At 31.7% G+C, this 23,575-nt stretch overlaps 1 pseudogene; it reads left to right on the forward strand.

The window, feature by feature from the left end:
• Positions 1 to 2,433: 2,433 nt before the first annotated feature.
• On the forward strand, positions 2,434 to 3,208 carry LOC121127769 (proteasome subunit alpha type-1 pseudogene; annotated as a pseudogene).
• The last annotated feature ends 20,367 nt before the right edge of the window (positions 3,209 to 23,575 follow it).

The raw sequence follows: 23,575 nt of genomic DNA on the forward strand, positions 1-23,575 counted from the left end.
ACCTCTACTTTGATCTTCTTCAACTTTGTCCTAATAGAGTGTTTCCATTTGTCGTCAGCATTTTTGATGCCAGTATTTTTGGGGGCCTAAACCAGTAATTCTCAAAATAAAGGTTGCAGGACACAAAAAATGGGTCGCAAGATGATTTCCTAAAAAGAATGACATATTTTAAAATGTACTTTCAAAACTTCAATAATGATGAAAAGTCTCTTCTGGATTAAAATAATTTTCTCAAAGATATTACTCCACAAAAACATAACTGGATACCCCCTTTTACCGCCACAGCTAACCATTGGTTGTTTGACATGGAATATGCGCTTATCAAATCTTCGTGTGACCAAACACAAAAAATAGTTTTTGATTCTATAACACTTGACGAATTATAGATTTCTGTGATTAATGATTACCCTCTGCTGACCAACTGCTTCAGATTTACCTATAAAATTTAGTTTAATTTATTTATATGAAAAAAAACCTTTTCCGTATTAGCTTATATCCAAGTCTTTGAGTTTCTGTGTCCAGAGTTAAAGTTAGAATAAATCTGCTTTGCTCAATGCATCGTGCACATCCGTCAAATTCAGACATTTCTTCGTTTATAAACCTATTTGTACATACAACAGTCTCTAATTTTTTTTTTTTGTGAGTCTCAATTTTACTTATTAATATATATATACAATATATTTCATTTTTTTTCGTTGTGTTTCTTTTTTTACTATATGTACAATTAAAATCGTTATTTTTGATCAATATAGTCATATTATTTGCTTCTGGGTTGAACTGAAATGGCCTTTAAGTCATCAATTTGTATAAAAAATATTGTTAGTTTTATATTAATCTCTGAAAAGGTTTTCCAAAAGCCAATTACACAAGTTTATCAAAAAGAAAAAGTTTTAGTTATGCTTTATAATGATAACACTGATAAATAGTTTTGTTTTACGCAATTTTTAAAGTAATATCCCATAAGCAACGCTTTCCATTGCCCATACATGGAATAAATCAAATTTCGGTATTTCAATACCAAGTGATTTTTTCATTTCTTTTTGAATAACTTTTCATAAAAAATGATTTTAGGAGGATACCTATTTTTTTTATTAAAAAAAATGCCAAGTTGATTGATTTGGTTTATCAGGGAACAAAGATAAATAACCCCAGATGAAGTAATTTAGAAAATTTTGGAGGTAATATTACTAATGCGTTCTTTTCATACTATAAATAAGGACTTTTACCTCTTAGTGCTGTTGAAATAAACAAATAAACATTATGCCGCTAGCTGGGGGCAAATTATTTTTCTACAAGTTATTTTGGGGTAACGCTAAAAAAAGTTACCCGACCCCAGATTTAATTATTATAAATTGTACATTTTGGAAAAGACTTAAAAATTTTAGTTTTTCCAAAATAAATCCAGTTTCAAATTCCTAATTTGAACAAATTACACCAAATTAAAACTTTTGTGTGATAGCAGATCTGTGGAGTTATTTGCCTTGAAATAATTTTGCAAATTATGAAAACGAATTTTAAACCATCATTTTTGTATAATACAAATGGAAGCAATTTACTGATTCTCATAAATTGCACTAGTAAATACTTTTGAGCTAAGTTGTAGTTTAATTCTATACGATATTTAGTCCAAACATTTCAGGTAATATTTATTTTTGACGGATCTACTACTTCTGCAAGGATCATTACATGTCTTTTATGGGTGGAGGGTGCTTGGTTTTTAAAATATTATAAATATTTAATTTTTTTAGGAAAGTAAATTTGAAAAATCAAATTTTTTGCGGAAAGAAATCTGAAAATCAAATTAAATTTCAAATAATAAAATTTTCTTGTAATAAGCAAAAATTCCATTATTCGGGGGGGGGGCAGGTTGATTACATACCTTCCAGTCCACCCCTTGCAGACACTCCTGAATATGTAATAACATATGTTATTAGATCTTTGGATAATCTTTTTTCCATATTATATGTAGATAAAAATGAACTATTACAATTCAAATAATAAAATATGGTCTTTACTACTTTTCTCGTGCTTATTTAAAATAAGTCCTAATTCAGCCATGTAAGGGATTTTCAGTACTTATTACTTCAATTTATTTTCAAACATTATTATTTATCACAGTGATGAAGTAGTATTCAATTCATGGGTTTAGTCTTTTTTTTAAATTTAATATATGTCGTAAAAATACCAACGATGAGCTCCTCCTTCAATTATTATGACGTCAGTGTAAACGGTCTTATGCACAAAATAATTTCCCCATATTTTATAATAATAATTCAATAGAGATATGATACAATACTTATATATATTCGTTTTAAGTAACTATTTATATTATGATCAGATGAAATTAGCATGAATTAACAATGGTCTCTATGAAAATTGACAAAAATTACATGATTATTATTACTTGAATAAAATACAGGATCCAATTAAAGAATGTTTTGGAATAAGTATGACATGTAAGTAACAACCTGGAGCCCAGCGGGGTGATTGTTCCAGGTAGAGTATGCAACGGAGGAACGGGAGCAAGGTTCTGTCATTGTGGTTCTCAATAACAAAAACCAATTATACCTTTCTTGTGTCCTTCTCTAGAGCTCCAACGGGTTTGAGCTATCCTCAAAAGAAAGTCATGACGCTGGATAGTCACGTTGGTTTGGCGACGGCGGGACTCACGGCGGACGCCAAAAGTCTTTATCGGTGGATGAAGATGGAGTATAACTACTTGCAACACTTCAAAGATACTTCTATCAGAATTAACGTCTTGATGCAGGAACTGGGCATAAAATACAGCTCTGCATTCAAGGCCACAACAAACGTCTCTATGGAGTGGGCTTCTTGGTGGCCAGCTTTGACGACATAGGACCTCATATCTACTAAATGTGCCCCATTGACAATTTTTACAAATGAAAGGGCATGGCTATTGTTGCCCACTCACAATCCTATCTTGAGAGACACATGGATTCATTCCCGGATTGCAAACTGGTTATTAAACATGGCTCACTTGGTGCCAAAGATATGATCACCAACGAAGTGGACTTGAATCGAAAAATACCTCAACTGCCATCCTTGGTGGAAATAAAAAGTTCATCGTGATTGAGAAGGATGCTGTTGATCTTTAACTGGCTATCATTGAAGGTGGAAGAGGTGGCGGAGGAGAAGCTTTGCTCTTGTTGAACAATCCGGTGATGATGGGGCAATGGTCACAGATTAGGATACTTCCTTTGTTTTTATAACAAAAAAAAACAACAAAAAAAACCCATCTTCGTTCAAATTATCATAAAATTATTTATCAGTGAATATACATTTACTATAACGAGAGCATTAAAACATAGATAAGTTTTTTGAAAAATATTTTGAACACGATACCTTACACATGTCATAGGCTGAAATTGTCCTCCTGAAATAATATTATCATTAATCACCAGGGGCGTTTGCAGGGGGTGGGCTGGAGGGGATCTAGTCCCTCCCCCCAAGTTAAAGCAATTTTGGTTTTGACTAGATTTTTTTTTTGGTCAGGATGAAACAATTTTAATCGAAGATAGGTGTACATTTTTTTTTCCATTCAGGAAAATTATGCAGCAGAGGAAAAATTGAATATTTGAAATCTTTTATGAATAGCTTTAGATTTTAGTAATTTTTTTTCAAAAATTTAATTTGAAATTTTTGAGAAAAAAATTTAGCCAGAAATAGGGGTAAATTTTTTTTATTAAATTTAATATTTTTAAATTAAATTTAATAAAAACTTAATTCCAAAATCCAGACGACTCCCCTTAATAATTTCTAACTTAATTTGATCCCTAACGGCTTCAAAATTAATTTCCTTATAATTTAATTAATTTCTAAGAAATAATTCAAAAATAAATTTCAAACATTTAGAATTTTTTTTCAGAAAAAAAAACAAAAGCACTTTATTTTGTAAAGTGATCAATAGCAGCTGATAAGTCGTCTATCAAAGTTCCTTTTTTAAAATTTTACTTGGAACTATTTCTACAATTTTCACAACATCTCTATTGATCGTATGCAAATTGTACTTAAAGTCTTTGATTTATATAATAAATATGAAAACCATAGTACGCAATACCGTTTTTGAACTCATAATACGTAGAGACAGCTGCTTTAAGCATAATAAAATTCAACTCTTTATAATGAAATTATATCATGTCTTTTTAATTTTTACTTTTCAAGAATTTTGTCCTGGGTACACACGTAATTGCGATATATATGTATATGTGTAATTATTTTATAGTTATTACTTTCACCATCATCAATCATCAAACATGGTAATACATATATAATAACACATAATTAAGATTAATTCATCATTAAAGAGCTTTGCAAAACATAGCTTATATGGCGTAGGCTTACCTAATTATAGTGGAGAAGCAACGTGCCTACATATATTGACACCTTTTTGAAAAGAAATTGACTATTATAAATCTCTTTTTTACCTAGCTTTTTATAGCATTTATTGTAAAGAAAGAGTATATTAAATTGAATTTTTCTGAAAAAACATAATGCAGGTACTTTCCAAGCCTCTAAAAGACATTATTTTAATGAGTTATTTTATAATATTATTTATTTTTACTGTGAGAAGATTCTATGAAAGGTCTTAATTAATCATCACATAATTCATTGAAAAACAAATTAAGACATTCATTGGTTATTTAGTTTATTAAAAAACAAAATCTTTTAAGAACTTGATATAAAATATGGGAAATTAGAAAATAAGCTTAATTCCTTCTACTAAAAAAATACTGTTAACCTTCTAAAAAACTGCTAGAACGATACAAATGTTTACCAATTCTTATTTATTAGGTTAAGTAAAAAGGTATGAGTTTTTTTTGCTAAATATCTTTAATGTGGTATATCTCACGATTATTAAATTGCATCCAAAAAGGCTTAAAGTATGCTTAATGGTTAAGCGTACATTTAAAAAAAGTTCGAGGACAGTTTTGTGTTTTGTGAAGCCAGTTGTGTGTTACAGGGTTCCAAAATGGAAGTAAAAATAAAAAAAAATCAATATTTTCTTCAGCATCACAACAGCCAAATTGAAAAGGCGGAGCAGGTAGCAAAAAAAATTGTTGATAAAATAATGGAAACTGTTGAGTTGGGCCGGCGTGTGAGCATTTATTCTATATTCCAGGAACAGAAGATTAGCTAGAAAACTGGTCGGAACCATCTTAATCGGATAATCCTTACTATGTTAATTTTATTGTCAAAATAAAGCAAACGACACTCTGAATTTTTGTCTTCAACTATACTATTTACTGGTTCAAAGTCCAGCTAAAAAGTCTACACAGGTGTGTCTTAAACTTTTTCATCAGGGTACTTTAACATTGTGTATAAATTCCCAAGACACCCTTGGATATTATACACCCTGATATTTATAAGAGTGATTGTTATTCCTTTGAATCTACATTTAATCGCACATACGTATCCTCCTTAAACATTAAATCAGATTATATACAATTATATATTTATCTTAATAATGCCTTTTTTATTCCTATCTCTATCAATTTTTAATCAAGATTCTGTGAATTTTATATAGAGTTTTTCATAAAAGTCGTTCCTGTTTTTCTTTTTGATTTCTTGGATTCTTTTTTTTTTTTCAATGTGAGGACATTAGGGTACAACGGTGACCACAAAATCATAATATTGTAGCTATTATGCTATATAAAATATCCAAGCTTATGAAAAACTGATCGTTGGGACTTCCAAAGGATTATAGTGGGGCTTAGTTTTTAGAATTTATTTGAAAACAAAAAAATCCAGAATTAATTTTTCTTGAAATAAATTACAAAAATTAAATTTCTGTTATCAAATTTTATGGTGAAAAATTACAAAAAGTCACAGCTACTCAGATAAAATCGATTTTTTTTAATAAAAAAAAATAAAAATCCAAAGTTCACAAAAAAGTTATAACAAAAATATTTTTTTGGAAAAAAATAATTGAATTATAAAATTTTTTTGTAGAATATGTCATATATGAAATTTATTTTTTGGAAAAATATTACAAAAATCCATACATGAAGATTGAAAATTGTAAGAAAAATAAAATTTTGGTTAAAATTTACAAAATCCATACATGAAGATTGAAAATTTTAATAAAAATAAAATTTTGGTTAAAATTTACAAAATCCACAGCTTTTTACAAAAAAATGTAATAAAAATAACTTTTTATCTTAATTTATTTGATTTTTTTTTCAAATATATCATTGTTTGGAAAAAAAGTTTCAAAAAGTCCATAGCTATTCTGAGAAAAATAAAACATTTCTGAATTAATAAGGTTGTATGCTGCCAGCATATTTTTTAGCATATACCCGGCTTTAGACTTTTGAATGAACATTTTTTTTCCAAAATGTAGCTACCAAGTATTTCAAATCTATTAACAGGGTTTTGTTATCCACTAAAGTAAATTTCATTCAAAAATATTTACTTAGAGAACTACAAGCATAGATTTTGAGTCTTTTTGTAGATCTGTACTGAATATCCTCCTTTTTCCTTTAATTTCACACACTTCCTCTTTACTGATAAAAACTTCTGCTGGACCAAAAGTTTCGTTCTGGATAAGCTTATGCAGTCCTTCGGTTATAGAAAGGATGGAGTTAAGCATAACTAGAGAATGAATTTTTGGGAATTTGTTCTTTTACCAATCGTAATTTGTAATCTAATACAGCGGTCGGAAGCAAAATCTGGACTGATTGACTGATTTTAGAAAAAAGAAAATAATTTTGAAATTTTATTTCAAAACTTTGAGACACGCCCTTTTTGAGCCTCTTCACTTAATATGGCCTCCCTCAGCAGCAATCACAGCCTCCACACGGCAGTGGAAAGCTCTGCAGGAGTTGATGATGAACCTCTTGAACAAGTTTTTCCATTCCTTCAAAATAACGACCTTCAGGGAGTCCATCTTTGGGTGAGATGTCCGTTTATTCTTCATCTCTAAAGTGCCACACACAACAAAGTCCAACACCTTCAAATACGGCCAAAATGATGGCCACATGTCCTTGGGCAAAAAATTAGCTATTTTTTTGACGCATAACTTCTTGTATTTGGCCGATGTGTGTTAGGATGTACCATCTTGGGTCCACATAGCTGTACTCTGGGTAGGTGGCTTTGAGCCATGGCAGTATGGTGAACCTCAGCACCTTGCAGTAGGCCTCCTGGCTGATTTTCTCACTAACCTTAAAAAAGGAGGGAAACATCTTCTTGCCGTCGGACGCCACGACACCCAGGACCCTTTTTTTGAAGCGGATGTTTTGTACAGAACACTACCTTGACCTCCTCTGGTGATCCTACATGTGAACGGTTGTTCCGATGGTCATAAATTTGGTCCATAGTGAAATTCTTCTCGTCAAAGAAATTTTTTAATGTGGATCCATTTACCTTGCTCCACATGCGAACTTTCTCTCACCTCCGCAGTCTCCTTTCCTTCAGTGTGCCCGTGAACGGGTGGGTGGAGTCCTTGTGTAAGAGGACAATCCCAAGTCCTCCGTCACAGCCCTCCTGATTGTCCCCACGTCCACGTCAAACTCGTTAAAGAGGTGATTTATGGTTTTTTGGGGTCCTCCTTGATCTTCTTCTTTAGGTCCCCCAGAAACTCAGAATCCCTTTTCAAGTTGTGTCCTCCACTTCCTTCTTTCCTTGAGAGGCCTTTTCTATCCTTTTTTATCAGGGCTACTTTGAAAATGAGACTCCTGGAGTACTTCACAATGTCCATACTCTTTGTCACCTCAATTTTGGCTTCCAAAAGGTCTGATATCCTCTGCCTTTTTGTTTCTTGATTACTCATGATGAAAGATTTGAGAAATGTTTACTATTGTTTACTTATGCAAAAAGAACAGGAGATTCAGAATATTCAACATAAAATCACGAAATCTATATATTTTAATTATATAATTACCATTTATTAACAGTCTGCGTTTTGCTTCCGAACCCTTTAGATCATACATAATCTAAATTAGCAGACAATGAATCATGAACAGCTTTTATTTGTCTCAATTAACATGTTCAGCGAGTGTTCAAAAGTTGTACAACTTCGACTCTGTTTCATCCTAAATTTTTTCTTGGGTACCCAAAAATTTGAGAAGGTGTATAAGAGATTTTAGGAAGAAAGATTACAAACATTTTAACAAATTAAATTAATTAATCGCCACAGGAACAGTTTTACAGGTATGACAGAGTACCAAGTTAAGTTCATGGTCGTCCAATTGACCTAAATAGTGTCAGGGTGATACTTTCCATGCAGCTCACTCTAAACAGTAACAACATTATTTCTATGTTTGTGGCATACACATCAGATATTTCCCGCCATAGTTTTTAATTTGTAAGTGTAAATCATGTGCAATGGACATTGTATCAAATGATTCAACTTCTACAAGAACTATGAAATATTCCTTCACAACTCCATAATAAAAATATCTGATACAAATGCCTATCTGTTCCGACTTTCATCCATTGCTTCATCTGTCATGATTGCATAAAATTGGGATATTTTCAAAATTACGTCTGTAGTTTTTATGTCACAGATTTTGATCATTTCATAAATTGTGAGGAAGGGAAATATATTAAGCGTTCGATGAAACATTATGATTCCATAGAAAAGGATCAAATTCTTTTTAAAGTTTTATACCAGCAAAATCTATTTTTTTTTGTATCGATTCCTTTATATCGTTCTTGAAATAAGAGACCTTCCATCTACCACAGTCAAAGGAACAAATAAAAAGAGATGCCAGTATGCTTTAAAAAATAAAATAAAAGCAGTTTAGCTGGCATGAAGTTTCATTTTATTAGTAGGGAGCAGTTATGAAAAAAATAAAAAAGGCACAAAACGTACTCTTAATATAGCAATACTATAGGCAGTAATTAAGTACATATAAATCCTCAATTCTACTGTTCATTATTTTCCTCTTCTTTAGTATCTTGGTAGGTCTTCCAAGCTATAAAAATACTTTTGTGAATATTTGTTGTCTCGTATTTGCTAAATATATCAAATACTTTTTGTTCGTTTTTCCTGACATTTCTGATATAATAATCACAGGCTGTGTTTCAAAAAAATATTATGTACAGGGTGAGGACTCAAAAATGAGAATCTTTTTCACGGCTGTCTTGCCTCAGTTCTAAAAGTCTGACAATTTTGTACATGAAACCATTAGAAAGAACTAACAAAAGTCTACAATTTGATGTTTGATTTGTTTTTTACCATCAAAAATGTTTGAACAACATGTAAAAAACAATAAATATGTGAGTTCAAGTCAATCTCCGACAAAAAGATATTCACAGTAAACGCTGTTCAGAAAAGGAGAAATGATCGTTTCTAGGACGAATCAAAAGCTCAGGTCGAGTGAACCTTAACGACCAAATATCCAGCTCAGGTCATTGTCCTTGAGGTTGTGGCGTCAGACGGCAGCAAGACGCCTCCTACTTCTTCAAGGACAACGAAAAGGTCAACACGGACGTATATTATAAGGTCCTCAGGTACCATTCTTTCCATGGTCGAAGAGCAAGTTTGCAAGGAACAACAATGTGTTTACCCAAGACGATGTCCCGGCACACACGTCTAAGAATGTGCAGTATTCACTACAGGGAGAACATGGCTTTCTTCTGGCCGGCAGACTTCTTTCCTTCCTTCTCACCCCACATGAACCCACTGGACTTTGCAGTTTAGTATGCCTTGGAAGGCAACACAAACAATACACTCAAATGTCGATGCCCTGAAGGCCTTGATCATTGAGAAGTAGAACAACATGTCATGGTATACTATTAAAGCCAGCTGTGCTTCTGTTTGTCCCCATATTGAATCCATCATTCAAAATGGAGGAAAACATATTGATTAAAAAGCGTAGAAAATTCTTGCTTTACCAACTTTTTTTTCTAAAGCTTGCTATAAAAATGATTCGAAATCAAAAATATTAAAAGTGGACACCGTTTTTCAAATTTTCTCATTTTTGAGTCCTCACCCTGTATGGGAAACAAGAGGCGGAGTTTTCTAGTCGTCTATATTTCTCAAATATATTATGATTAAATGCCATTTTCTCTTAACTAAATATTTTCTACAAGGTAGCATTGTATGTTTAAGTCTATATACTCATCACACAAATCCCCCTCTAAATAAAATTAATTAGCTCCAACATCATCATAATTTCCCTTTGTGTTCAGGACTTTCTCCATTACTTCCTTTAACACTCCCCATTGTATGATTCAGATAGGATGTTTATTTTCGGCGAAGCTATCATCTCCAAGCAGATTCTTACAATTCAATAAAACGTTTTATGTTGCTTATTTTTTATCAATAAAATGATATAAATATTTATGTATCAAGATGATTGCTTGTTTTCATTAGCTTTTATATCAAAATATTTACCAAATACAGATAAATAACGTTTATGAAAAAAACAAACAAAAAAACACACAAACGCACAATTTATACAATACACTTTACATATATTTATCATTCACTAGAACCTTAATCATAAATGAAGATAAGCTCTCGATAAGTATAAATGAATTCTAACTCACGAAAATAACAAATTAATTCTTTCAAAAGTTTGATACTCTGTGGTGGAACTCATGTGTATAATGAGCACATTAAAAAATAAAGAGAAACCGAAAATCAATATAGTATTACTTGAAGAATGTTGTAGAAGAGAGAAAGAACAAACTAATGACGTTTTATTCGATCAGCTAGAATCAGTTGTACCAAAAGAGGAAGGAGAAAGGATATAAACAAGGGCATTGCCCAGAATTACTACTAGATCGATCCTCAATTCTCCCCTGAGTCCAACAAGGACTAACAATGATCCTTTCCTTCATTTTTGTTCAAGGGATCTTGCCTCTTTGTCCCTCACTCGGTGCGTCTCATCTTCTTTAATGGAAGAATTGTTCATTGTGTAGATGCCCCTTCAAATCAAAGTACTTCTGACGTCATGAATCAATGCTTCTATGTTCATAAATATAGAAATTCCTCAAAATCTTCTACGAAATCATCGTATGCTTCTATCAAAACTAATAAGTTCTATAGAAAGACAGAATATTTGACCGAAACACCTAGTGAGGAACAGAAAGTGTTCTCATCTTCTATCCAAATATAATAAATATATTTATGTTAATGCGACCTTTTATTTAACAACTATCACAGTTTAAAACAAACTGATTTATTCCTTAGGTAATAATCCGATTTGAATAAAAATCAATGCCAAATGAAAGCTGAATATAAAATATAATCATTATCTTTGGCGTCAATAACGGCCTCTATTCAACCTTATAAATTGGAGAATATTCTTGTTGACAGTTCCTTTTAGCAGATTCTGGAATTTCACCCAGATCCTGGACATCAGCCAGGATTTTTTTATTTTTGGAGGAGGATCTGTTGGTGGATCGCTTAACTGCACCCTACTCAAAGAAGTACATTCGGTTGAGTTCTGGTAAGATTGAAGACCAAAAACTGGTTGAAAAAAAAAAAAAAAATCGACCAAACGGGTCAACGTTTTATTTATAGTGTGACATAGAATAGAGTCTTGCTGTCACCTCCAGGTCACAAAGGATTTGTCCTGGTTGAAGAAGTTTGCAATATCAATATTGTCTCGTCTGGTACGGATTCAGCAAGGATTATCTGCTTTTTATACGATTACGGCATGAATACTTCGTTGATCAATGGTATTTTTTAAAATTCTAGCTAGCCGCCAAAACAACAAACAACTTCATACGTGTGGATACACAATGGTTATGAACACCTTACGTTTGTTGTTAAACAACGACCACCCTCTTTATATATCACATAAAAGTTTAAATCCTCGCTCGCAAAAAAAACTTAAAATAGAGGTGAATTTTTTTGGAAATAAAAGGATGTTTCTAAGAATTTGCAATGCCATTTTTTAATTTTAAAACTAAAAACGTAAAAAAATAAACATGTCACTTGTCTTGCATATAGTATGAACAGGATAGTATTGCTTAGCCTTACTAAAACTCTAATCTCTAAAGTTAATGAGAAAATTTATGAATGCTGGTATTAGCTAACAGAAATTTACAACGTGAAGCATATCAATTCAGTTAAAGAGTTTTTTGTGAATGCTTTGTAAGGAAACAATCACATAATCTACTCAGTAAAATATCATTTCGTATAATATGATTCTTTTCTCGGTAATACTGCTGATTAAACACTATTTGAGTAAGATTAAAATAATCAGAGAATGTCACTACTCACAACTGTAACATAAGTAAATTGAAAATATATATCAAATATTACACTTGTTCCATTTAAAACTAAATGTTTGCTTCTGATTGTTGATAAAATTTGCATCAAACCAAGGGAATTGGCGACAGAAATCATCAATAACCAGAATGAGTTCTTTAAATATAAAAACCTTCTTAAACTGTTAAAATTATTTTGATTTCAGTATAATTAAGAACATATATTTACAAAGGGGTTTAGTCCCAACAGGGGTTTGATAATTGTCATCATATAGAATTAGGACTTGGTACATGTTGGAAATTTATAATAAAGATAAGAGGTACCTCAAAAAAGTAATAGTATAAATATGTACATGTGAATTAGTTATTATTATTTATTTAATTTTAAATATGATGTGATACTGATGACCCAGGGAGTATTTAAATGCAGAGACGAAAGTACTTTGTGGCACATCTCTAGCTACTTATGCCTCATGTAAAGTTACATTCGTTATTTTGCATTTTAAATAATGTAATTCCATTTTCTTTTCTTTTCCCATATGAGCTTTAGCTACAAACATTCGTTATTATTTTAGTGGATAAAGCTGTATGAGTTGACCTAAACACCTACGAGATTCCATTCATTTTTGTGGTGTTTGTCTGAATTTAATAAAAGATTGAATAAAATTGAAGAGTTATACGATTGTCGTCGTCGAAACTCCAAGGGGGATAACCGAGAAAATGGGAGTCACGGAATGGAGAGGAATGATTGTACACGGAAATTAATATGAACGTACAGTGTATTTGTTAAATGATAAGAGACGACTAAAATATGAAATAAGTAAAAGGGAGAATAAAGGCACCGATGTATGAACGTACATCGTTGATTAAAACCAACAAATATTACTAAGAATGTATTGTAGATGACTTAAATAAGTGGTGTTTAAATAAAAAAGGTTTAACATAATTAACTGTACAAACATGCAAATCGAATATACGAATACCCCAGAAAAGTAAGTTGTCTTGCATTGAAATCAAGTGTTACTTTTAAAAGTAGACTTTTTTTAATGACAGATGACAATTGCCTAACTTTGCAGCCTCGGTAGCTACATGAAGGGCTTCATCATCCTGAACAGCTCTTACAAGAAAACCTCAGAAGATCCGGAGGAAGAAATTGAATCAAGATAGTAATATCATCCATGATTTCAAAATTGTGCCTAGACCAAACTGTGATGCACCAGTGAACACTATGATTTGCAATTTTGGGTCTAAGTGCATTAAACATGGAAATTCTGAAATTGCCTTCTTGATTTCATCAAAGCTCTTGTTTGCTTCATTGAACCTTATAAAGTAACCGTCTGACCTTGTTAGATCTGAGAGCGGATTAGGGATGGATGAAATTTTTTTCACAAATTGCCATAAAAGTGAACTAACCGTAGAAAAAGATTTAATTTCTGAAACAGAGAAGAGTATTGAAAAATCCCTCAAAACTCTGCAGCAGTCAAGTGCAGGAGTAATCGAACTATCTTTGTATACCAATGTGGTGTTTACCTGAATATAATTAAAGAGTGAAAGATTCTCGTAGCTGAAACTCCGAGGGGTTTACCGAGTAAATGGGAGTCAAAGAATGGAGAAAAATCATTGTACACCGGAAATTAATATGAAAGTACAGTTATATATTAAACCCAATAAATATTACTACGAATGTATATGACTAAAATAAGGGATGTTTAAATAAAAAAATAATTTTGTTTTATATTACTCAGGGAAACAATTAGAGGGAAAAATTGGATAAATGAAAAAAAAATTAATAATTGAATTGATTTATGAGCTCAAATCCAAAATTAACCTCAGATTATCTCTCAATTATCTCCTTTTATGAACTCTCGTGTATTATAGTAATTCGAGACTATTATCGTTCAGAGTCATTTTTTAATCTTAAAGCAACCCCAAATTAAAAGCAAGACTAATAAAACTTTTTTAAAAGTGTTTGATTGATTCTGTATGGTGTTCTGAAAAATGTTTTTTGAACATTATAACTTATTCATAATATATAGCGATAAGGAATATTATTGATGATATTATTAAAAATATTCAATGTATAATTCAAAAAACCATCTATTTAAAAAAAAAAATTAATATGCATTTCCAAGAATTTTTTCTCCATTTTGCAGTAATCCTATTTTTTATGGGTCTGTACTAGTAAGTAATCAACATTATCATCATATTTTTTCTGATTTCAATCCTAATTTCATGACATCATGGTTTGTAAAAGTAAGATAAAGGCAATGGAAGGAAGATACTTCTAACTTTGATCCATCTCAAAAGATGTTCGAAATCGGATTCCGAATTCTACTAAGGACTACGGAGGAGAATTCATACAAGGAAAACTACCGAACCCCATATGGGAGTAAAGTGGACTCCTTCCTTGGAAATAAAATACTAAGATAGAAACAATTAAGAACTCCATTGTAATAAAGTACTCATAAAATACTCCATTGACGAAGAGTACAGAATTTAATAAATTTCAAAATTAAATCCGTTAAAAGATACAAAATGGAATAAAATCCTTGGAGTTGCATATTATTGTAATACATCTTTTTTCAGTCTAACAATGGAAATAGATCGAGTTCAGAACAAGATACATATTCAATAAAGACACTATTTAATCATCAAAACACTTTTGCATATGTTTTATTTATCCTACTTTTTATTTGGGGATTGTTTTAAGAGTAAAATATGACTCTGAAGGAGAAGTGTCCTGAATTACTATAATTCCAAATATTCCAAAATTCAGATGACTGAGAGATAAACTGAGATTACTCCAAGATGAATTCCTTTTTTTACTTTAGTTCATTTGTACAAAATGCGTACTCCCTTGTGATATTTATGTTACACACGCGTGCTAGCTTTCCTGTGCTTTAGCTGTTGTTTCTTTCTTCTGTGATGAGTAATTATGGACAGTAGACCCTGTGAGAAACCGTCAAAAAGAAAGTTTTTTTTTCTTTTGGGAGTTTGATGAGTCTCTCTGGACTCTTACTACCACTAAATAACCAGCATTTGTCATGTCCCTGGGCTTTGTGCCCTCAGATGGCAAGGGCATTCCCCTCATCTGGCTCCTGATCGCGTACAGGCTCACAGGGCCCGACAATGTGGAGGCATTGGAGAATAATTTGTTAATATGGGTTCAGACCAACTACCCAGACATGAACGTGGCGCAACTGTATACACGTCTAACAAGGCCCATAAGTGGTTAGAGGACACCTTTCCTTTATTGTCAATGGAAATCTGGCCCCTACTCACCAGATGAAAACCCGTTGGACTTCACTTTTTGGATGTATGTTGAGTCCAAGGCCTATGGTAATACCCTTAATTTTTATAAAAGTATAGAGCCAGTCTACAACTAGCATAAATCGTTTAAAAAGAAAAGAAAAATACAGATGCCTTAATGGTTTGTTTTAAAAGAATTATATTGAGGACATGAAGAAGGTCTAAATCCCATATAAATGGTAGAATAAACCAACATTCTTTTATTAACTATTATCCCGAAAGTTTATTCAACATATTTTGTGGATCTTTCAAAAAATTGAAGTGGAGAAGAACTATACAAAACGTATACTGTACCCTTGGCTTATGATGGTGAGCAAGCTGACCAACAAAGTTACTTTTTAATCTAAATATTGGCCTTCGTTTATAAAATAAGTTGGATGTATGCCCTGCTTTTATAAATAACTCAAGAATTGTTATAATTCAATGAAATATGAATAAAACTCTACTCTTCAGAAGTTTAAAGGGCGTCTTAATGTTAGAAAAACATGAAACCAAACAAAATGTTTTTACTATTTAGTATTTAAAATATGAAGAATTGCTCAAAGATATTCAAATAACTTTTACACTTGTTAATTCTTCAAAACGTAATATAATGCAGATTAATATAATTTGATGCAGGTATGAGTGGACTCTGGGAGATACATGGCAAGTTTCAGTACAGTTTGGGCCTCTATGAGTTGAAAAAAAAAAGGAATGTCTTCTTTGAGGTGGATAATTGATGATAAAAAGTTTACCGTACAGTTACAGGTCCCCCGTGATTATAGTAAGTATATTAAGCTCTGCAATGACTATGGAAAACTTGATAATAGTACGCTTTGTGTGATTTAGACTGCATTTTCATTTGCATCCTTAAATATTTTAAATCCTAAAGGGTAGACGATGGGAGAATAAATTTGTCGAATGTTTCGTTGTTTTAGAATTTCAAGGAAGAAAAATCAAACTTTTATAATAAATTTTGTAATTGTGAAGTTGCTTTCCTTAAAAAAGATCTTCAAATATATTAACTTTTTAGTGAAAAAATATGTCTACCTTTTAATCGATTTAAAAGTTTTTTTAAAATAAATTTTTATTATTTCCATTTCCATTTTCTCATCATCAATAAATCAAATATCCAGCTTATGAAATAATGATGGTCAGGTGGTGTGAAAATATAACTTTTTTTTTAACTACCATGTTCACCAATGCTTATCTAACTTATAATATCATAGCAGGTGTAGAAAAAGTAATGAAACATTCTAAAATACAGTTTTGAATCGGTGTTGTTGATCAAACCTCTAAGTTCCGATTTTTTTAATAGCTTAGATTCTAACCCATTGGTTGACATGGTGTAAACTAGAATTATGTATATGTCGCGATGGAGGCAGAAACAGCCAACAAAAGCAATTTCATCAGCGCGGGGAGGACCACATCGGACATCATGAAGGCCTTAAATGTGAGCTTGGCCACAGTGTATAGCATCAGAAATCGTTTGGATGATGGGGAAAACCTCAAGGACAAAGCCAAGAGTTGAAAACTCTTGCTAACTGATGCCTGACGACATCATGGATGCCATTAAGGTCAACCAAACAATGAAGATGTCAGAGTACTCCAAGAAGAAGAAAATGGAAGAAAGGTCGTGTAAAAGAATTGAGATGCTATTCCTGTTTCAACGTCTATAAGAACTCCGTCTTGAGCGATGTGAACAAATCTTGAATGATCTGAAGCCCAATATTTCCTGGGCGATTTTTTTCTCAGTTGAAAAGACCTCTACTCTTTACTTCGTCTACAACAGTCAAAATGATCAGTTTTTATGCTTTGTAAGGCTGACAAAAGCATCAACAGAGTCATCCAGCCTCTGTGATGATGTTGGGGGTTGTGGCAACTGGTTTCCTGTTAGATACCGGTAACATGCGCCCGACTACTTGATGGTGTTGAAGGAAAATGTAGTCCCATAGATCACCAAGAGTATGAAGAAGTCAAACTAGGCCAATATGTATTTCAGCAAGACAGGGCTCAGCCCCATACTGTTAATATTGCACAAAATTGGAGGGGTAGCAATGTGAGCTTCTGGTCCAATACCCTTTGGCCACATCAAAGCCTAGACCTGAATCCACTGGATTACTCCATTTGGTGGAAAATCGACAATTAGGCCTGCAAAGTTTACCACTCGAATAAAGACCTATCTTAACCAGTAGTGGAGGATCATGAAAAAAGACTGCCTTGCCAATATGTGCAAGGGATTCCAGAAGCGGTTGCAGGCGGTCATTGAGGCTGATGGTGACCAGATTCATAATTAATGTGCACTGTTATTATAAAGTATAATAATTTTCTATGTACAACATCATCCTGATCAATTATGAGTATTTTAATGATTACTGAGAGGCAGGTCACAGTAATTTTTTCCCAACCGGTATGTGTGTAACAACTAATTGCGAAAATAAAGTTTTATATTGCAAAAATATCGATTTTTGAGGTGTGGCAGATAAACATCTTAGGAAAGTACTCACCTTGGTATCTGAAGGGAAGAATGCTAATTTACAACATAAAAGAGTGTCTGGGAGCAAATTGTGGGATCAAACTAAAAACGGTGTAGAAATTCAGGAGGAGGATTGATTTATGGCCATGCTACTCACAAATCTGTTCCACTTAAAAACAGACTCTGTCATGACAAAAAAATGCGTGCCAAATATATTTCAGCCAATCATAGGGTCAGCCATAAAAGCGTCTGGCCTCGATGACTTTATGAGTAGAAAATTAAAAATATTTTGCATATTGAAATTTAAGAAAATGAGTTAAAGCACTATCTTATTTTGAAAGCAATGTTTATCTGTATGTCGATAGGAATATCTGAAAAACAGATACAGGGAGCAAGGTATATAGTGCACCCTGATGAATATAATAAATATATTTTGACCTAAGATATAATAATATTGTCGTCTTAATGAATATCACAGTCGTATGCATACAGCATCGAACGTGTTTACAGGATAGGAAAAATATCTGTTCATCGATTCTTAATTAACCAGGGCAATGCCTGATAGTACCGCTAGTAATAAAATAAAAATAAGTAAAACACCAAGTGAAATTGAAATATTATTTCCTTTGAATATTCAATTAGGACCATTGTTTATTAACATTAAACAACAGTTCCACTTAATATATATATATATATTTTCTGGAACTCTATTCCAAAAATAATCCGTTGATATATAAAATATTTAATCTCCGTGCGTGGAAGACTGCCCTGGAAAACATTGGCACTTAGGAAAATTGCTGGGACAAAATTGCCCGTATTTTGTGCAAACTTCATGATGAATTATAACACATTATACATTCACTTAATATTATTTATGACAAATATATAAATATATTTAGTCTCTTATATGATAGATTTATATAATCTTAAATTTCCTTTTCTTCTTTTGTAAATAATAAGTGACATAAAAAGTTCTGAGCGTTTTTTCGATTTATTTTGGAAATACGATTAACATAGTTAAGATTATCCAATTTAAATGGTCCCAAACGGTTTTCTGGCAAATTTTTAGGCAATGGAATATGCCTGTCCAAGTCGACGATTTCCATTATTTTATCGACACTTTCGACGTCCACTATGCATTTCCATTCGATACTGTATCGAGGTCGTAATCAGGTACAATTTTTTTAGTTTTGCCTTTTCAACTTGGTTGTAGTGATACTAAAGGATCTATCAATCTTTTTAAGTGTACACTTAACCTTTAGGAATACTTTAAGATTTTTTTGATGCAATGTAGTAATTGTGTGATATGTATAGCTCATTAAAGACATCTAGAAAAAAACGCTCATAAATTTTTACTTAACTTAATACCTAGCGATTTATTCCTCTAAAAATAGATTTGAAACATTAGAGGGATAAAAAATTTGTAATAAGTTTAAATTCACATAAAATAAAACATGACTTAAAAACAACTATGAACATTCAATACCTATATTAAAGTTGAATTTATTATTATTTTACTTCCCCTTTCCTCAATTTGAACATTCATTATGTACTAGATTAGGTTTGCCCGGCGTTTCCCATGGACATTTAGATATTGGAATAAAATTGGAATCCTTCTACTTCAAATACAACAAAAAATAAAGAACCTTAAATTTTAAGAATTATTCCTCCTGCATGTGTGTATGAATCTTTGAACACTTCAAAAAAATATATATTATAAGTCGTGATGTAAATTTTGATGAATGATTTTTTTTTATCCTTAGCTGTTGTTATTAGTATTTAATTCCTGAGTAGTGAATATCCTTTTCTATAAGATTCAAAATCTGATTGAACATTCGTTCGTGTACATAAATGAAGGAGAGAAACCTTGAGGATTTGTTCCAGAGTTTTAATTCTAAGTCCTTGTTGGACTCAAAGTAGAATTAGGGATTGACATCAGAGTAATTATTAGCAATGTTCTTGTTTACTTCCTTCTCCCTGGTCTCCTCCAAAACATTCTTCCAATCGTCAGGGTTACCATGTTGGTTATCGGGTTCTTCTTTTTTTTTTAATGTCCACCATAAACACGATTTTCATTTCTAGTTATTAGGTTTAGAGAAAAAAATAGTGTCGCCCGTTGTATTATCGTTAGCTTAAGGGGCATGTAATGGTCAAACACACATTTTTCTTATTTTCTCTATTTCTTCTCTATACCTTATAATCTCCTTTTAAAAACAAGTTTGCTAAGATACATACCAAAATGCAGCGAGAATAGTTCTAAGTATTTTACACTATTTATTTTTTGTAATATATGAAGTAGTCGTTTTTGTTTAAAAAAAATCGGTTTAGAAGTTTTTTTAAAGGCTATTTTGGCCATACATGGCAAAAAAATATTATCACAACCGCCTCCACAGCCTTAAAAAGCTACATGAAAAGCAAACAAAAACGCATATAATACATAGATATACATAATTAATGAAGAAAATTATCCTACATTTTACACCCAACTAATAATGAAGAAATACAGTAAAAGCAATATCTATAACAATAACAACTTATCTACATAAAGAATAAAGGGAATAAAAAAATATCAACAACCACGTAAGAAAAAAATTATTCGAAATTCGTTGAGAGCTACATCAGCTATTCCTGGTGAAAAGTAAACCATGGTCCATGGAGTTCTAGACAAATGGAATACTCATATATCCTAAAAGAGGATAATATAGAAGTAGTGATTGGTTTTATATATAAAAATATTTTAGATAATTTTTTAAAAATAAATTGTAGCTGAAGTCATCTTAGGTCAATAAAAACTTCCTAAATAAAAAAATCGTCGGTTTTTATATCCTTAATGGCTTACACCAACTCAAATTACTAACAAGTATTGAAAAATAACATGAATGCAAAATCTAATAGAACTAGATATATTATAAAATCGAAATCTTTATATGATGACCAGTTTCCTAATAGGCCAACTAATGAAAACGTTGGGAACACTATATTTAAAATCTTTAAGGTCAATCAAAAAATATTATAATAATTCGGATTGGTCCGGGATATAATAATATGATCGCTATAGAACTAAAGAATACAATCAATATTTGGTTGATGTTAGCTCATGTAGAAGATGATTTCATTATTGGAAGAGCTGAAGGAAGGGTCACGGGATTAAGATGAAATATGAGAGGTCTTATGGTCCAGCAAAAAGAAAAGAGCGTATACCAGGTAGAAACTTGAAACTTACACACTTGGAAAGAAAACAGAAAATAGCCGGTAATTCTTTAATTATTCATATAACAATAATCTTTATTTCATCTTTTTTCTCATACATAAGCAATGCCAAATTGATTTATTCTATTGGTACGCCAGTAGCCTCTCAGATGGTGGTATACCTTTTGCAATAAGAGTTGCAAGTATTACATAGGAAGTTAGTTTGGTTCCATAATTGCCTACTCCCCGTCTACGGAGGCCTTCATGGCTTCAACATTCGGATAACTGATATTATAAATCCTCCTCTCGATGTGGGGCTAGAAAGAATAGTCGAAGGATTTACATCCAGACTGTATCGTAGTCACATTATCTTGTCCCAGAAAACAGTTTTGTTAGCTAACCCTATATGGACCAATGTCCGATCAAAAGTGCACCAACAAAATCGTTCATTTAACCTATACTTTTAGTCTAATTTTTATCTATCTTTGAAAACTTTCCCATACAATACTATGCAACAAATAACCTTTTCTTTTCTAAATTAATTTGTGATTGAAAAAAAGAAAAACATTAACAACAAAATCTAATTAGAATGTCTTCATATAACACATATATAGACATTTCAAAATTAAATTTTGAGCTTAAAGCACAAAACGAGAATGATTTGATATGCATCTTTTTTCAAAAGAAAATGTAGTGATTCATATGGTATCATTGGGAATGGACCAAATTTATAAATAGATATATCCAAAAAGTTTCTCCTTAGGTTACTACAACACTAAGGGTTGGTAACCGACTCCCACTTATGCCTATAAAATGACCGTGGATATTATTCGTAAGAATATTGGTGGAAAAAAAAACCTTTTTTTAATAATTTAGATGAGCTTGTGTCTTTGTAATTAAAGGCATTCACAAAAAAATCAGCTAACTATACATTTTATCAATGTTCAATCTGTTCTTTTTCCCAAGAAGCTTACATTTCCTTTTTAATTTGAATCCGACCAATCAAAATTCAGACCAACACTGATTTAGAAGCAAAAATTGACAGCTGACAACAAATATGAATTTTTATGCTATTAAGATAACGTCGTGTTAGAGGACGTATGTCCTACTTGGCTTTTAATAGTGTTCCACACAATCTAGTTCGGGAAACAAGCAAAAATACAGTGTATTTTCCTTTCAGCTATTTTCATGAGTTGGCTCTGGAATGATCTAAAGCATCACTATTATAGAAGATGTTAAATTGTACATTTGGATGTTTATTTTATCTCTTTCCTTTTAGTTAGTTAAAGGTATATTTTTTGGAACGTTATCTTGAAATATATTTGAGGGGAAAAAAACATTAAAGAGGGAACATATATATATATATATAAAATTGTTTAGACTTACCTAAATTATGAAAGAAGAGGATCACGAGTTCCATATGTACAATTTAGGACAGAAAGCAATTTATTGCATAATTTCAATATCTTACTATTGTTCATTTTTTAATAATCCCCGTAAGGACTGTCGCAAAATGTTCAACACAGATATTCATGCGTTTGCAAATTGCCCAGTATTCAAGATTTTGAGAGATTTTTATCACGCTGAACATAGCTGGAATTAGAAAAAAAATATACCTCATTTAATTTTTTTGGTATCTCCTTAAAAATCCAAAGAGCTCCTATAAAAATAAAAGCTATATAACTTGCCTTATCAAGCTTTAAGAGCAAGATTGCAGAGAAGTTGGCAGTAGTCACAAAAATCAGACCTACTCTTTTCTGAGTTGCAGACCGATATTCTGCCTTCTTCGTTGAGATTTCAAGATTGTATTAGTATGCTGAGGACCTGACACAGGCCTACCACTCATTGTCTGATAAAAATTTAGGCCGTTTAGTATAATTATAAGAAAATTAAAAGCTATTCCTGATCTACAGATCAATTATTGTTTTATCATTTCAGATTAGATATTATGAAACTACTGCTCATTTTCATAAAAGTTTTACATATTTTGTGGGTCTTGTTTCGTTTATTTATATACTGTCGAATTTTTTCATAGGGAATGGTAGCTGAAAATGGATTGATTAATAACATCATATATGTATAGTAATTTTTTTAAATGTTCGACTTTCGTTTAGAGAATTAATTTTAACCAAGATTGTTTATTTATATATATATATGTGTGCTTATGAATGACATTGAACAACACTAATGCCCATATTTTCTACAAATAATGATTACTTCTTTGGTAATCAAAAACACTATTAAGATAGCCAATTATACAAAGTCTTGTACTATTATGATGTCTGAGTTTCTACAACTATACTCATAAGTCCCCAACAAATTTTCAGTGTTAGTCTCCGTCATTAATGTACACAAGTACTTGTGGTTCAATCCTCGAGAATTGTCGAATAATGATTACACCTTTAAAAAATATAAAAGACACTGCTAATATTTACA

The sequence above is a fragment of the Lepeophtheirus salmonis genome, chromosome 1 (assembly GCF_016086655.4).
Source record: "Lepeophtheirus salmonis chromosome 1, UVic_Lsal_1.4, whole genome shotgun sequence".
Taxonomy (NCBI): Eukaryota; Metazoa; Arthropoda; class Copepoda; order Siphonostomatoida; family Caligidae; genus Lepeophtheirus; species Lepeophtheirus salmonis.